This window comes from Cimex lectularius, unplaced genomic scaffold (assembly GCF_000648675.2).
Source record: "Cimex lectularius strain Harlan isolate CLEC.00 unplaced genomic scaffold, Clec_2.1 scaffold21, whole genome shotgun sequence".
In the NCBI taxonomy this organism is placed as follows: domain Eukaryota; kingdom Metazoa; phylum Arthropoda; class Insecta; order Hemiptera; family Cimicidae; genus Cimex; species Cimex lectularius.
Genome location: NW_019392671.1, coordinates 2,678,815 through 2,697,017, shown reverse-complemented (window position 1 = coordinate 2,697,017; position 18,203 = coordinate 2,678,815). Strand labels below are relative to the sequence as shown.

Genomic DNA, 18,203 nt, shown 5'->3' with positions numbered 1-18,203 from the left:
AGAGAAAGGCCCAAGAACAAAGCAAACAATATCGGGCTCAACAAGCAACCCTGACGCACACCACACCGCACCTCGAAATAATAGGATATTCCCTCTTTGCCACGAACATGGGCAGATGTCACTAAAATTCAATGCCTTAATGAAAGAAAACCCCAAATTATTCAGTTTTAGAAATCAAAACGGACGACGTTATCAAATGCTGCTTTCAAGTCAATCAATAGGCATTAGTGACTGGGAGTTTTTTGGTGCCCCTGATAAGGGCTGGTGTTGTTAGGATGCGTAGCGTTGAGAAGATGAATGAGGACGGGACCGAGAGTATATGCCGTTGGTAGTGGTCCGTGACCGAGAAAGCAGTTGGCTGAGGTCCGGGGCCGTGAGTCGGTTGACTCTATCTAGTGCAGCAGATAGCCGAGTGCTGTGGGGTTTGCCAGTAATAAGTCGGCTATGTTGAGAAGGCGAGTTCGACGATAATCCTGAGAGGTGCTGCATTAGTGATTAGCGAGAACTGTCGGGGAGACGAGTCTCGAGGTGTGAAGTGAGACCTCGTCGGAGAGTCGAGTCCAGAGGAGTGAAGTGGGATCTCGACGGGAAGATGAGTCTCGAGGACTGAAGTGAGATCTCGTCGGGGAGACGAGTCTCGAGGTGTTAAGTGGGATCTCGACGGGAAGATGAGTCTCGAGGACTGAAATGAGATCTCGACGGGGAGACGAGTCTGAAGTGGGACAGTGCCCCTGCATTGGCTCTGCTCTGATTCGCTGCAGAGTGGAGGACGAGACCATTCCAGAACCGGTAGTGGCACCTGGGTTCAGGAGACCACCACAAGGCAATATGCCTTTTGTTTTGGTTTGGAGAGTTGAAGATAGAACGCAAGCAGTGTCATAAAAGCAGTTGAACAGGCAAAGCAAACGTTCAAGGGATCCTATCAGGGCCAGTAGCCTTTTTATCATTTAACGTACCGATAACAGTAAGCAGTTCATAGAAGGAAAATGGGTCGTCAAGATGGGGATTAACGAACATGGGTTCGTTACACGTGAATTCGTGTTCATTGGATTCAAGGGCGATTGAAAATGTTGAGCCCAAAAGGAAATAGAAACAGCAATGCTACAAATAAAAAATTTTCTTTTAAAGTAGTTAACCAACCGCCAAAACTCCATCTAACAGAAGCCAAAAGATAGGCAGTCGACATGAGAAAATTTCTCTTTTTTTCTATGCTGAGGTATAAGAACAATTTGAAATTAAATAAGCTGGTCATGCAACTTCAGAATTATTCTTATGAATGAGATTCAATAGGATGAAGGATTTTTTACGAGCAAGCAAGTCATACACAGACCGAGCATTTCTTCGAAACTTATTTGCAGCACAAACTGCCCTGACTCCCCCAGACAGTTTTATTATTAGTTATTGAATAGAAGATATGACAGTTATTGAATAAAGAATATGAAGAAAGGGTGAAAAGAATAAAAGGAGAAAAAAAAGATTAGGAGATAAAAAATAAACATGTACAGAAGAAACGAAAGAGATCTCGAGAAGAACCTCTCGAGATAACCAAGAATTTGTACAGAGAATGAACTCCGGTAAAAAAGGTACAACTGAACGTCAATCTATCGCAACTTAACTAATGCCATTTCACCCTTTATTCACTACAGAATAATGGTCAATAATCTAAAAAAAAGGAATTACTGTCCATTGGCGGTTTTTAAATAGTACTTATATTTACTGTTATCTAGTTAGGGGTGGACTAATTAAAAATGGGTGGAAATCACAACCGAGATTGTTTTATTGGTTAAGATATCTCTAATAACTTAACATAGACTATTAGATTATTGTACAAAGAAAATATTGTTTTAAAAACATTGACATTTTCAAAACAATTCAGATAATAAAGACACCACCAACAGAACCATCAACCAACCACAAACCATCAACAGAAAGAGTAGTACGAAACGACGTCATAATTGGGTAGTAATTGAATTGTTAAATATTGCTAATAGTCAATGCTAGCAGACATTTCTGTTTACCAATATGACGTCATAATTGGTTTAAACTTTCATTCATTTGGGCTTAACAATTTAGTTTGACGACAAAAAGGAGAAACTTGCTTTGCTTTTATATGCAGAACGATGAAAATTAATTTAAACAGTTAGAAAAAGAACACAGATAATATGAAACAGCCTACAACTAAACATCAACGTATTCAAACTTGCAAAATGTCATTCCAATCATGATAAGATACAGATCAACGATCAGTAATCAAAGGAAGGATGGTTGTTATAATTTAGAGGGGGGGGGGGAAGGACAAGCAAATGAAAAGCAAACTGTGAATTGGCAGAAAGGTAAAAAGTATGGCGAAAGGTAAGGTAAAGTATAACAGATCAAAAAGAGAAGCATAAACGAGTATAATTAAGAAGAAAGAAATACGACAGGGCCTTATTGGACTTTATTTCTTTATATATCCTACAACATGTGAGGAACTTATCAACAGTAGATGATTTATTAGTATGTTTTTATTATTATTTTGGATGATAATTTTATATTGAACCTTCTGGCTCTAGATTGTAGTACGGAGGATTTTTTTTCGCGCGTGGCAACCCCCCAAAGGCCGGATCGGCGAATTCGTCCAAAAAGGCACCGTTCCAACCTAGTCCCTATTGTATAAATCACGTATTTTATTTCTAGATTGGTGACCCGGCTTCCGTCCGGCGTCTTGCCAACTTTGGGGGCTGTTATATAAGAAGAAAACCGTGGACGTCGAACCCGAGAATGAAGGGAAAAAAGGGGGAAAACTGTCGGAAGGGGTCATGGGTCCGTACCGTCTCGCAGGTCGACACACACTCCAACGGTACAATCTGAAACGTCTGATTTTCACGTACCTCGGACTGTTTGTCTATATATAACCGGGTAATTTTTTTTTCCCCGAGCCTTCTTGGGCCCTTCGTTCGGAAAAAGCTTTCACAACCGATCGATCTGGCACACACTCGCACGTACGGCAAACACATCGGACAAATGGCCCACCGTCTCAGATTCCTGGGCTGGGGAAAAGCAGAGACGTCCTGGGTATTCCAGTTTGAGGACACACAGGAAAATACACCGAAGCAAAAAATATTAAAAAATTAATTAAAACTAACCAACAGGTAAAAAACGATCTATTCCTTTAAAGTAATTCAACAGGTGACCACGTAAAAGCAGTAAAAGATAAGTCTAAGCAATCAAAAGGAGAAAATAAAACTCAAAAGCACAAAAGGGTTTGATAAATGAACCAAATGTATCATACCTTTCAAAGTGGCTTTGCAAACAAATCGCATAAGGTCATGTGAGTTAATTAATAATAAAGTTAACAGCGAAGTATTTGACTTTTTACCTACTACTATTACGTTTTACCCCTTCCGATGACTTTCTTTGAATATACACTTTTGATCTACTTTGATGGAAGGGTGAAATGATGTTTTCGAAGTTTCAATCACTTGACGTTCACTTGTAGGCTGTTTCTTATTATCTGTGTTCTTGTTGTCGAATCTGCCCATTTCTCTCCCTCTCTCGCATATTATTGTTAATGTAGCAATTATTGTCATTAGACTGTTTGTAAAAGCGTAATTCCATGTCTAAATCATAAAGTAAATCCTATTGAAATAATAATGCGCGATCTATACTCCACATCAAGAACACAGATAATAAGAAACAACCTACAATTAATATCAAAGGATTGAAACTTGCAAATGTCATTGCACGCGTTAATCAATAGAGATCAAAAATATAAAAAAAAATTTAAGTAGTAATCAAATAGGGTATTCAACTGTATTCAAACTTGTCCCATATCATTTTTCACCCTTGGTCATTACAGATCAATCACGAATCAACAATCGTACAAAACGCAATTATACTATAGTCTGAAGTGGGTATTTGATATCATATGTATGTATTTCCTGTTTTCCCCCCCATCTCACTGTTATTACCTATGGTTAGGGGTGTGTTTCTTAAAATAACAGGGGGGCCCAATTTGGCCCGCCCGAGTACCATCCCCAGTGTCAAGCTTACCCACCCTGCCATGCCTTAGGAGCGGTAATTTCCCTCGGAAATGGTTGCGCTTACCCTTAAAAAAACAGGGGTGTTTCCTCACATATAGAAATTGTATGTGTATATTATTTGTAAATAATTAATTTATTGGTAGTATGTGATTAATGAAAGGGCAGATAGTGGGCATCAGTCATAACAGTGAGAGGGGCTAGGTAAAAGCAGTAAATGTAAGTATGATATCAGATATCCACATTAGACTGTGGTATAATTTCGTGGTTTTTTTCCGAGTATTGATTATTGATCTGTAATGGCCAAACGGTGAAAAATTACATCGGACAAATTTGAATACTCCCTCGACCCTTTCGTGAATGTCGAGAGGGAAAAACACATGTAAAAAGATTTTTTCACCAATATGACATCATTGCAGAAGAGTGATTTTTCTAATGGAGCTCAATTTTAATACAACGTGACGTCATTGTTTGGGAGTAATTGGACTATTAACCTTGAAACGGATAGATGAATTTTACCTTTCATAATAAAAAACGAAAGGAATTGATAACAAACATAAATTCTCTTTTAAACCCCATCAAATTTAAATGCAAAAATTAACATTCCACGATGAGGTCATCATCAGGGAGTAATTTTTCTAACGAAGCCTAATATTAATAAGCCATTACGTCATTTTTTGGGAGTAACTTAAACCTTCATTATCAGACATGAACTTTACTTTTTACAACAACAAAATAATGAAGATAATTAATAGAAAACAAATCAAAACTCTTTTACACCAAGAAAACAGACAATAAACAGTCCTACGAAAAAAAGTTATTTATAATATAAATTTTTGCATTTGCTTCATGCCTAATGACATCAATTTGTTTCTGCCAATCCAAATTTGATGAAATGTAAACTCCAAATCTTTTTACATTTTTTAACTTTTAGTTTTAGTTTATCAAGAATTATTTCTATTCGTACGAGTTCATTATTTTGTTAATTAGTTGAGCATTTCCTAATATTATATATGAACTCTTATTTGGATTCAATTTTAATCCATGATTTATACTCCACTCTGATATACATTTTAAGTCTTCATTTAAATTCTTTCAAGGCCCATCTATGTTTTGTAACTTGCTACCATCATATATATATATATATTTAGGTCATCAACAAACATTACACATAAAGTATATTTTGTTATATTAAATATTTCATGGTCATATATGGGAAAAAATAGATATGATAACGTTGATCCTTATTTAACTTCTCTATTTGCAATTATCCACTTCAGAAAAACCTCCATTTTCAGTGTTTTCGCACTGCTTTCTATACTCAGATATGATTTAAAAAATAAAATCAACTTATCGGAAAATGCAATTGATTTTAAAATTTTAAGTAATAGGGTGTATACTGCTAAAGGCACTGTTAAAATCAATTAAAACTAATAATGTTACTTTGTTATGATTTATGTTATTTGTAGCATCATCTAGTAACTTCATTCTAGTAACAGAGAGAGAGAGAGAGTGAGAGAGAATGGGAAAATTTTAATACAATGTGACGTCATTATTTGGGAGTAATTGAACTATTAATCTTGAAAGGCATAGGTGAACTTTACCTTTCACAATAAAGAACGGTAGGAATTGATAGCAAACGTAAATTATCTTTTACATGAATAACAGAGAAAATCAAGAGGGAAAAACAGGGAAAGTATTTATTAAACCCAATCAAACTGAAATGCAAAAAAATTAACATTTCACGAATATGACGTCATCATCGGGGAGTAATTTTTCTTCCGAAGCCTAATTTTAATAAGACATTACGTCATTTTTTGGGAGTAATTGAACTTTAACCTTCATAATCAGATATGAACTTTACTTTTTACAATAAACAACGAAGAAAATTTATTAAAAAATAAATAAATAGGGAGAAAAAAAAATTTTACACCGAGAAAACAGACCTACGACTAAACTTGACGAGATGCCCTTTGACACGTTTGCCAATACAGATCAATAGGAGAACACGTGAGTGTGTTCCGATGATTGAAATCCTTTCATTTCAGCCGAGTTGTCAATGCACAAAATTGACAAAAAATAAGAAGGAAAATGTTATAACATTATTTTATTATTAGACTTTTCATAGTTGTGCCTGGGCGTGCATCCTCCAACCCTCCCTAATAAGAAAGAAAATCCATAAATCTACGTTTCGTAAAAAAAAGTGTGGGACTTAGAAATGTTTGGACCAAAACAAAAAGAAACAAAGAAAATAATCAACGACTCCCGTTCAACAGGTTACCCTCCCCCGCACCCACGTGGGGTCGGTTCAAATTTTCAACAACCCCCCCCCGCCAGTGCAAAAGTCGGCCAAAGAACCGCAAAACTCACAAAAATTAATTAATTAAAAAAAAAAGAAGCCTTTGGCGTCAAAAGCCAAAAGTGCCTGGCAGGGGACCTTGGTCTGAATCTGAATAACTATAATTAGATCACACCTGTTTTTTCTTTTTTTTTTTTTTATAAATCCCTTATTTTATTATTATTTTTTTAACAAGCTCTCTAGTCTGTTATAATCTACGGTTTAGTGGCCAGTAAAAAAAAAATTAATTTTTATTCGCTAAGGTGGCTTAAAGACGGTCGTGTCTGAGGAAAGTCCGTAAACTTTGTCACTTTTTTTGCATAAATATTTTATTTCACTTTTTATATATTTTCGTGTGTGTCTGTGTGTGTGCGTGTGCGTGTGTGTGTGTGGGGGGGAAGTACTTAGAGTGTACTTTTTTAAAAAGTCACAGTATATAAAACTTTGGTCTGCCTTTACCTTTGTTTGTTGTCTTCTCCTTTTGATTTTTGTCCCCTTCGCAAAAATCGTTTAAAATTGTTTTTGTCAAATATATATTTTCTTCTTTGGAAAAACACTTTTCACAAACACAGACACACACATGCACACACCAGATCACAGTATCACTTGATTGATTTTCGACCCCGCCTCAAAAAAAAATTTTAAAAAACTGTTGACGGGGGTGGCTTTTCACCTCTCCTTCCAGCACGGAATTTTCGAATGTGTCGAAAAATTTAAACTTTTTTTTTTTTTTTGAACAACAAAAAAAAACGCGATTTGCCGACCGGATCGGCTGTCTCGCCTCCTCGGGGGCCAAGGAGCGACTGGGCCTCGGCGTCGGGCCAGAGCGCTCTGCCTACGACGAAGCGAAGCCGGCCGGAGCCACGGGGACCCCATCGATCGCCCTCGACGTACAATCACACGAACTCCATCGCAATTTAATAAGGAAAATTCGGTATTTTCATCCACAATTTGATTTTATATATAACTCGATCGATATTTGACGTCTAAAAACGGGAGGCAAAAGTTAGCTGTTCACTGAGACAAAGGGAAATGGACTTTTTTGTACTCTACCTGATCACTCTAAGATAAAATCAAGGTTTAATTAATTTTTTATTGAGCATTGTAATTCCCTTTGCACCTGAAATTTCAATATTTTGAGTCGTCCTAATCAAACCCGTTCAGGATTTTTTGTAGTGACTTTCTGCCTTTAAACAAGGAACGGTTGTATTCTCATTAATAAAATGTGCATGGAAGAAAAGCTAAATATTATAGAAAAGGACTTCAGAAAAGACTTTGGCCTAAATGTAAAGTAGAAATATTCCCGTTCTTACAAGAATAGCAGGAAATAGCCAACTGGCTTTCCAATGTCAGAAAATGGTCAAGCTAAAATTAGACAATTCGAAAAAAAGGCTAAAGAAAAGAACACACAAATAAATTAAATGTGATAAATTATTCACTGAAAATAAAATATGGAAATTGGAAAAAATTACAGAATGGTAAAAATTTTTGCAAATTGGAGTCATCTGAACTCGGTGACAGTTGACAACGGGCCTCGGATTGAATCCTCTTAAGAGCCTCAACAATGGATATCAAGAAATATTTATTTATAGGTTGCTAGTAAAAAATTAAAAATTAACTTTTAAAAAAGTAACAGTCAGACTCAGCCGCCCTACTAAAAATGTATCGATTTTCATTGCTTTTCATATGTTGGTGAACCATCACAAAAAGTAGGTAAAATCTTTTTTTTTTTATTATTATTATTATTATTATTGGCCTTATGATCTTGCATATTAACCATAGTACGAATTCTTGTGTGTTCAAATTGGGGGTTATCGGGAAAAAAGGGCCAGAGGCGACGGTGGGAATCGAACCCACGACCGCGGCGTGAGAGTCTCTCATGGTAACCACTCGGCTACCGCGGTCCCCTAGGTAAAATCTTAAAAGAGGTATTAGCGTAGCTTTTAAAGGTCAGACCTTAAAAACAAAGTTGACCACTTGTAAAAAAGCAATTTTCACCAACTTAAGTGTAATGATGTTTGTTGATCGACCTGCAGGTAATCTATGTGGCTCAATCTTCAAGGAGGTTAGGAGAAAGGTGAAGAAAGGAAAATACTAATTGTTGGGTTCACCAAGCTTTCGGTAACTTATAGCGCCATCATCAGAGCTTCCCCTAGAGTGCAGAAAACGACTAACATGGTAAAACTTTAGTAAGGACATCTTGGGTTAAGGCTATAAAGCACATGGCCAGAAAATTACATTAAACATGGTGAAAACAGTCATCTCGCTAACAGGATTCTCAAAATCGTAATAAATGTTACCCATAAGAAATTGCAAGTCAGAACAGATTGTTGAAACCGCAATCGTATGGATTTTATTAGCGAGTTGACTGTTTTCACCGTGCTTAATGTAATTTGCTGACCATGTGCTTCATAACCTTAAACCCAAGACGTCCTTACTATAATTTTACCATGTTAATCGTTTTCTGCACTCTTGGGGAAGCCCTGATGATGGCACCTATAATTTATTTATTTATTTACGGATCGAAATCCACTATAAAAAAGACATTTTACGATAACAAAAAATATAAATAATATATGTAAAAATACAAATAATATATATAAAGAATAATTAGAAGAATATATACATGGTAATAATATAAATGGTAAATATAATGATAAACATAAAAATACAATTAAAGAGTAAAAACTGAACAACAAAAATGAAAGACATAATTACTAACCAAATAAGGCAGAGGAGACAAAATAAAGCTGAAAGACAATTGAAACTACAATAATTAGGTACATATTTAATGAAAATAATGCTCTTTGTAAATATATAATAAGACTAGAGTGCCAAACTGTGGCAGGTTAAGAAAGAAGTCGGTCCCTGGTCCACGGAGAACAGTTCAAAAAGGGAAAAGGCCATACTGACAAGACTGCATAGGTCATACGAGAATAACGCACGGGCACCTTCTGGCCGGAAAGCGACNGGTTTTTCACAGATTGCACAGAACTATTGAAGAAGTCAATGCTATTGCAGATGTTATTACTCTTGATCATCATTCTGTGTAGAGGAGAAGAGAGCATGTAGTTAGAGCTTTGAAATTCAATATAAAATAATTTATAGGTTTTAAGAGAGTACAAAGGGACATGTAGCTGTAGTTGAGAGAGGAGATAAGGACTATCAATGAAATTGTTTAATAATTTAAATACAAAAACAATATCAAAGTAATCCCTTCTTAGTGCCAGTTCGAAAAGTTTAAATTCAGAGCGGATTCCAGGGTAGCCAGAATTCGGAGGAAGATTGAGTTTGTAGGAAAGTTTTTTTTAAAATTTGTTTTGTACAGATTGAAGAATTTTTTGATAATTTAGATAGAATAGGTTCCAAACAGGTGTAGCATATTCTAGTATGGGTTGTACAAAAGCTTTATAAAGATGGACAAAACGTAGAGGATTTTTAAATTCATAGGTGTTCCGGATGATGAAACCTAGTATCTTCATAGATCTATTTTTGATTGACACGGCGTTCATCAATGTAAGGTAAAGGTCCCAGCTATGAATCCATTGGGTTGCAGCCGCATCCTCCTTTATTTTTTACTTTATTTTATTTATTTGTTATTATTATTATTTTTTTTAATTCTACATTTTACTCTTCCGTCTATGTTTTATAGATTTTATCTGCCCGCTTATTTTTCTTTATTCTTCTTATAACTAGGTATTAACACATATTAATAAATCAAAGCTGATATATTTATATGAAAAAAGAGATACATCACTAAGCCTATGTCAAAACTGAACTGTGATTGCTACCGAGTACTATTACATTTTCACCTAAACTGAAGATGTTATGAACTTGATGATAACATTCTACTCTCTTCAGTTTTAATTTTGTAGACTTAATAGAAGCAGGGTGTTGTTTAATTATTATTTGAAGTATTAGTGCAACGGAGTATGTCGGTAAGACAGTATTGTATTTTTTATGTATTTGTTAGGATTTTTCTTATTTTTTTTAGTACATTTTTAAAATTCAATTTTTCCATCAATTCTCCAGGTTCGCCTATCTTGCCTTTTATATGCCTTAGAATGTCACTCTTTTCTAGTCCATGAACGCCGTGTCAATCAAAAATAGATCTATGAAGATGCTAGGTTTCATCATCCGGAACACCTATGAATTTAAAAATCCTCTGTTTTGTCCATCTTCATAAAGCTTTTGTACAACCCATACTAGAATATGCTACACCTGTTTGGAACCCATTCTATCTAAATTATCAAAAAATTCTTCAATCTGTACAAAACAAATTAAAAAAAAAAACTTTCCTACACACTCAATCTTCCTCCGAATTCTGCCTACCCTGGAATCCGCTCTGAATTTAAACTTTTCGAACTGGCACTAAGAAGGGATTACTTTGATATTGTTTTTGTATTTAAATAATTAAACAATCTCATTGATTGTCCTTATCTCCTCTCTCAACTACGCTACATGTCCCTTCGTACTCTCTTAAAACCTATAAATTATTTTATATTGAATTTCAAAGCTCTAATTACATGCTCTCTTCTCCTCTACACAGAATGATGATCAAGAGTAACAACATCTGCAATAGCATTGACTTCTTCAATAGTTCTGTGCAATCTGTGAAAAACCTTATCCTACAACCTTAGTTGAGTGTTTTTATATTTCATACTGTACAAAATTATTACAATTTATTTCATTTATTGGTTCAACTAATTCTCGTACTCTAGTCTTATTATATATTTACAAGGAGCATTATTTTCATTAAATATGTACCTAATTGTACATATTTGTAGTTTCAATTGTCTTTCAGCCACATTCCTCTGCCTTATTTGGTTAGTAATTCTGTCTTTCATTTTTGTTGTTCAGTTTTTACTCTTTAATTGTATTTTTATGTTTATCATTATATTTACCATTTATATTATTACCATGTATATATTCTTCTAATTATTCTTTATATATATTATTTGTATTTTTACATATATTATTTATATTTTTTGTTATTGTAAAATGTCTTTTTTTATAGTGGATTTTGATATAAAAATAAAAGATTTTGATATAAAATAAAATAAATAAATGCCTAAATCGTTCGGCCACTGAGGCCCCCTCAAATGTATGTTATTAATTATACCTAGTTACAAGAAGAATAAAGAAAAATAAGCGGGCAGATAAAATCTATAAAATATAGACTAAAGAGTAAAATGTAGAATTAAAACAAAACAAAAAATAAAATAACAAGTACAGTAACATAAAGGCGGAAGAGGCTGCTGCCAGGACATCCCAATTTTCATAACTAATCCCTGCAACCCGGCCCTAAATCGCTAAAAATGTGTTTAAGATATGATTAAAATAAAATTGAAGCATGGTTTGGCATGCTTTCATTAATAAAAGCTCAGTCAATAGGTGAATAGAGATCATCATTGACTAAGAATATGTCATGCGTGGTTGACACACAGATACTCGCTTTTCTATAACCAGCGTAGAAAGAATAGCCCCAGATCTTTACTCCTTGTCAACAATCCCATTATTGTTCATCTTTTAATAGTGCAATAAATAAATTTTCGATCAATGCCTGGTTTAATATTTCTTTTAAGCCATTTATGTTTAGTGGCCTAATTGACCATGTACATTATTTCAATTGATTGAGTCTTGAGATGAAAAAGTAAGTGCCATGAGTGGGATCCCAACCCATGACCTTTGGCACAATACGCCGCTGGTCTAACCACTTGAAGTCATGATAGCTCAAGTGGTTCGAGCAGTGGCATATTGAGCCAAAGGTTATGGGTTTGAATCCTGCTCATGACACTAATTTTTTCATTTCAACCAAGACCTTACATAAAAAGAATAATTAATTGAAATAATTTCTTTTAAGGTTTGTACCTCTTTGTAATTGAACTTCGTTATATACACTCCTAATCAAAATTAGCGCACTACATAAATTTTTAGGTAAAAATCCTATTTAAATAAAATTAACTAAACTTCTTCGTGTTCATTTGTTTATTTATTATTCAGAATCGAACAAGGATTGTTTACAACAAGTAAACTGTTGTCTTTAATCCCATTTGATGGAATTTACTTGACAGTTCTTTCTTGGTTGATTCCCCAGTTACCCACTTTTTGAATAAACTTTTTTATAAACTTATAAACTTTAAATTTAAAGTGTAAAATTTTATGGCACTAGTAAGAAATTTAATGTGAAATGAAGACATCAGAACAGTGACCCTTTTTGAAGAAGGGTATAGGCAACGTGAAGTAGCCAGGAAGCTTGGAGTGCCCTTCGACGGGCCAAGAGCCATAACCCAGAGGGATTTTTTTTGCACCTTAATACTCTCAGAATAAGGCAAGTTACAAGTTCTAAACTGAGTAACTTTATTTAAAGTGTCAGAGATAATCGGCTCCCACTGTAAGAAAGCTAAGAGAATGTGGATTGAGTAGTAAATGGTTGCTTCAGGGCCTCTTCTAACCAGAGAGCACCGAGTAGCAAGACTGCAATTTAGCAGAATTGGAGTTTTGATGACAGAGTTGCTCTAAGTCCAGCCGGTTCAGTCAGGAAACGACGTGGAGAAAGATTTGCACATTACTACTCACTTTGCCTTTGGTGGGAGCTCAGTCATGTTCTGGGACAGTGCCATGTTTGAGGCCTGCATTGAGTTAGTTCAAGGACAGTTTCTGAATGCTGCAAGGTACGTGGAAGAAATCCTACAAGTGCCTTTTGCTAGGGATGTTGGATGAAGGATTTTTATTTGTGCAAAATAATCCAATAATAAAACACAGGGTGAGATCTTTGGAACAATATCTAGGAGAGTATTGAAAGGATCCGGAGAGCATTAGAAGGAGTTAAGAAGAGAGATAATTCGATTAAATGGGCGCTGGAAAATCATTGTTTCTACAGATTCCCTCTTCATAGACAACCATCGTTTCCAGTGGTGCATGCAGCAGGGCTTGAGATACGGTAACGCAGATGGATCCATTAAATTAAATGAACTGTTGGGACTTGATTTTTCTACTGTTGTCGCTCGCATGCTTTCTGGAACTCAACCCTCACCTCGGGCAACTACGGACAGAGCGTATCTTCAATGAGAATTATCTGTCTGCCGGCAAGAGAATTCTGATGATAAAGTAAAAGACATTAAATTAAGTTTAATTTCCTTTAATGTGAATGGTCTTCAATCAAAAATTAATAATACCTTGTTTTTAAGTTTTATAAAGAATTTTGATATTATTTTTCTACTTGAAACTTTTATTACAGAGAAAAATTTTAGTTACTATTCTGTTTACTTTCCTGAATTTGCATTATGCTGGACTCCGGCTATAAAAACATCTACTTTGGCGTGCAAAGGGTGGCACTTTGCTGGCAATCAGAAAATGTTTTTGTAATTAGCCAGGTTTATTAAATTTCCTCAGATAAATACGATTTCTCTAAAAAGCCAGATATTTTCGGGAATGCTCCTGAGGCGACTGGAATATTTTGTGTCTTCTAACAATCTTCTAAGTGAATTTCAGGTAAGCTTCTGTAAAGGCTTCTCCACTTCTGACAATTTATTCATTCTTCATAACATTCTTCATAAGCTGCTTGATCTGTTAAATATCGTGGATTTGGAAAGGTCGAAAAGTCTAGCACACTATGCACGTCATGCCTGGCAATATAGGTACGATTATAATACTGAGCCATAATTGTTTATCTTGTATCTAAAATTAGCTAGTTTTTATAATTTACTTTTTACTTATAGTTTTCTATTATTACCATTATTATATAGTTTATTTTTATTTTTTATTTTTTGCTCGCCTGAAAAAGAACAGCCAACTTCCGGCAGACGGATAAGCATCCATGCTGTAAAATGCTTTTAATATTGTATATTATGTAATCCTTCTTTTTAATGTAAATAAAGCATGTTATCTATCTATCTATTGAAAGGATTGACTGGCCAGGTCGAGGTCCTGACCTCAACCCCATCAAGCATGTCTGGGATTGGTGCAAAAGGTGAATTTGAAGTCATGTACCAGCTCCTGACAACCTTACTCAACTGGAACAAAATTGACTGGACAAGTGGGAGAATATTCCTCAAGCAAACATTACAAACATTAAACATTAAAAGTGACGGCGTTTACAAGCCAGTGTCAAGGCCAGAGGAGGCAACAATAAATACCGATGCTTTAATTTTTAATTGAAATTTCAAAATTTGAGTTTCTACTTTTTCAGGATTTTTTTTTTAAATAAAATTAATTTTTTCTATTTTTGGTTATTAATTTCTACTATTTCTTAGTTATAATTCGCCCAGTACACTTAAAAAGAAAATGATTCCTAGTATTAATAAAATGGAATTTGTGGTGGAATAATGAAGTGGTGCGCTAATTTTGATCAGGAGTGTATACAGGGTGACTGGCGATGTGTGTCGAAAATTTCAGGAAGTGTTTCTACTCACCATATGCAACAAAAAACTTCTTATAAAGCCCTGTCCAAATCTCGTCAGTAAAGAAGTAATTTCAGGTTTTGGATTTTTTTTTTTTTTTTCGACTTAGGTTGACTAAATTGCTTATTAACTTCAGAAATTCTGACTGTAGAAAAATCTGGTTTGTGCCATCTGAAAGAAAGTTAAATTTTCTGTAAGAAAACCTATTTATATTGCAGAATTGATGAAAAAATTCTGCAAGAAAAATTCAGAAAAAACAAAAATGTTGAAATTTGTAATTTTTTTAAAAATGTTGGATTGGTAACTGTTAATAACTACAAACTGCTGGAACTTAGCAAATTCCCTGAAAAGTTCTCCATTCAATTAGCTTCCAGCGGCATACTGACTTTTTTGGATTGCGCTTCTGGAAGACCCAAATATTTTGCATTTTGTTGGAAAAAACTGGTGTCAATGCAGTGAGGCACGCTCGATTTTTTCAGGAAATCCGTCTGGTTCTGGAGTTTCATCAGTGAATGGAGATGAGGAAATATGATTTTGCTGACTGTCTTCGCTTGTTCTTCGAATGAAAGAACCATTTTCCCTTAGCCGATGATGAAGTCATTGGAAGGTGCGGTCTCGATGTGGAAAACAAGCATGGTACACTCTCCTTGCAGCATTACCGTTGCAGTAACTGTAAATGAAATGCATATCAGCAAGATGTGCATTAGGAAACAAAGACATAATTTAAATCACAAACCTGAGGGTGTTGTCATCTAATTAAAAAAAAATCAAACTGATTGAATTTAACAATAAAGAACTGACACGAAACTCAAGGGCTTTATAAGAAGTTTTTTGTTCTTCTGAAATTTTCGACACTTATCGCCAGTCACCCTGTATATATGTATAATTATAACACAAATATATTTTAAAAACACTGTAGACTGTAGAAGTTGAAAATGTTTAATGTTTGTTTTGAGGTTTGAAACATTAACGTATTGTCAATCACACAATGTTAAGCAGAGTTATTTTAATGAGACAAAAATTAGGATTATATGGAAACAATAAATATAAATTATATATTTTTTTAAAATAAAACATTCCTGAAGATTTTCCGCCATTTTCAAAAAGCCAGAACTGGAAAATTTGCTCCTTTTTGCTCTTTTTCATTATTGATATTTCCCATAATATTTTTATTAATTAAAGGATAAATAAACAGTTTATAACAAAAAAAATAAATAGGAAATGGAATAAGTATATAAATTTGCAGTTATCAAAATGCCAGAACTGGGGGATCTACTCCTTTTGTGTCATTTTTCACTGTTATCCATAGTTCTATTATATTTTGTGCAATGTAGTTTAATTAAACGATTTATAACATGAGAAGATTTCTTTATCGTTGTGTGTGAGATTAGCTGTATTAATTAAACCACGCCTGCAAGTTCAGCGAAGCGCATACGGTCAGGCGTTACACAATCTGGTCATTGTTCTCGTCAATCGGTCAATCTGGGAGTGTCGATTTTAAATATATGAAGTGATGGTTTAAAAAAAAATTTACAAAGATAAATGTTTTGAGAGGGGGTTGATTAAAACATTTATCTTTCTACTTCACACCCCTGAGTGCTGATGGTTTTTTGTTTTGTTTTTTTGTTTACAGGTATGTCAATTTTTTTTTCTCTCTCTTTGTGACAAGAGGACAAAAACAACAATTTTTCAGTCAATACAAGAAGCGATAAAGAGTGAGACTGATATCTCGCGTACATCATATGTTCCGTTATGCAATCAAACTTTGACGTATATCATGATGGTAATTATTCTTTTTTTTTTCCTTTTACCCCCCTGTTACGGTTTCAGTTATCTCTGAGCTTTTTTGTAATCTTTTTTTACTCTCTAATCTTATTTATCGCAGCAATGCTCACAGAAGAGAGTACCTTTGAAATAACAAATGTGTTATTTGCACCAAAAAAAAAAAAAAAAAATTACATGAGGACTTTACTGATGGAATGACAATTAAACAAAAAAATTACGTGGTTTAATTAATTTCATATAAAAATCAGCCTGTTTTTTATTTTTATTTTATAGAGGAAAAATTCCTTTTTAAGTTTTAGTTTTTATGTCTGTTGTTGGTGAAGGTTTTAAATGAAAATACAGTTTTTCCACTTGTGACATTTTCAAGAAACATTTCAAGTATTAATATGAGACAAACCAGCATATTTATGGGTTTTTCATTACGAATATCTGATTTAAAAAAACCTGTATAAATAAAGTTTGTGGACCTTAAAATCCTGGTTCTTTTGGTAGAAAAATTATAATTGTGCGATAAACCGTTTTTGAGAACTTTGCCTTCAAAGTTTATAAAATGCCCCTTATCAAAATAAGCGAGAAAACACCATTTTTTGCGTTTAATATTAGGAATAACTTAAAAATTGATTAAATGAAGTTTGTAGAGTTTGAGTTCCTGGTTCTTTTCCTACCAAAATTATAATTGTGCGATAAGTCTTTATTGAAAAATTCGCTTACAAAATAAGAACATGGCAGCCCAAGGATGACTATGAGGAAAAACAGTATATTTATGCGTTTTTCATTAAAAATATCTTAAAAATTGGTTAAATGAAGTTTGTAGAGCTTGACATTCTAATTCTTTTCATACAAAAATTATAATTGTGCGATAAGTCTTTTTTTTTAATCACTTACAAGTGAGAACATGTCAGTTCAAGTATGAATATGAGAAAAAATCAGCATATTTATGGGTTTTTCATTAAGAATATCTTAAAAATTGATTAAGTGAAGTTTGTAGATTAAAAATCCTGGTTCTTTTCATGCAAAAATTATAATTGTGCGAAAAACCGATCTTGAGAAATTTGCCTTCAAAGTTGATAAAAAGCCCCTTATCAAAATAAGCGAAAAAACACCCATTTTTACCTTTAATATTAGGAATATCGTCAAAATTAATTAAATGAAGTTTGTAGAGCTTGAAATCCTTGTTTTTTTCTTAAAAAATTATAATTTTCCGTTGTCTTTATTGAGAAATTCGCTTACAAATGGAGAACATAGCGAATATGGGACAAAACCAGCATATTTCTGCGTTTTTCATTAAGAATATCTGAAAAATTGATTAAGTGACGTTTGTAGATCTAGAAATCCTGGTTCTTTTCACGCAAAAGTTATAATTTTACGAAAAACCGATATTGAGAAAATGGCCTTATAAGTTGACAAAAAGCCTCTTATCAGAATAAGCGAGAAAACGCCATTTTTTTGCGTTTAATACTTAGATTATCTTAAAAATTGAATAAATGAAGTTTGTACATCTTGAAATTCTGGTTCTTTTCATTCAAAAATTATAATTGCGCGATGTCATTTTTGAAAAATTCACTGACAAAGTGAGAACATGGCGATGAAGTACGATTATAGGACAAACTAGCATATTTCTGCGTTTTTCATGTAGAATATCTGAAAAATTGATTAAGT

At 34.0% G+C, this 18,203-nt stretch overlaps 1 protein-coding gene across 9 annotated transcripts in view; it reads right to left on the bottom strand.

Annotated features, from left to right (window-relative positions):
- LOC106670821 overlaps positions 1 to 7,149 on the bottom strand; it is an 82,071-nt gene extending 74,922 nt beyond the window's left edge. For all 9 annotated transcript variants that reach the window (XM_024225276.1, XM_014401445.2, XM_024225279.1 and 6 more), the window contains exon 1: positions 6,817 to 7,149. The gene's annotated coding sequence lies outside the window, so the exon portion shown is untranslated. The remainder of the gene's footprint in view (positions 1 to 6,816) is intronic.
- Positions 7,150 to 18,203: the final 11,054 nt, after the last annotated feature.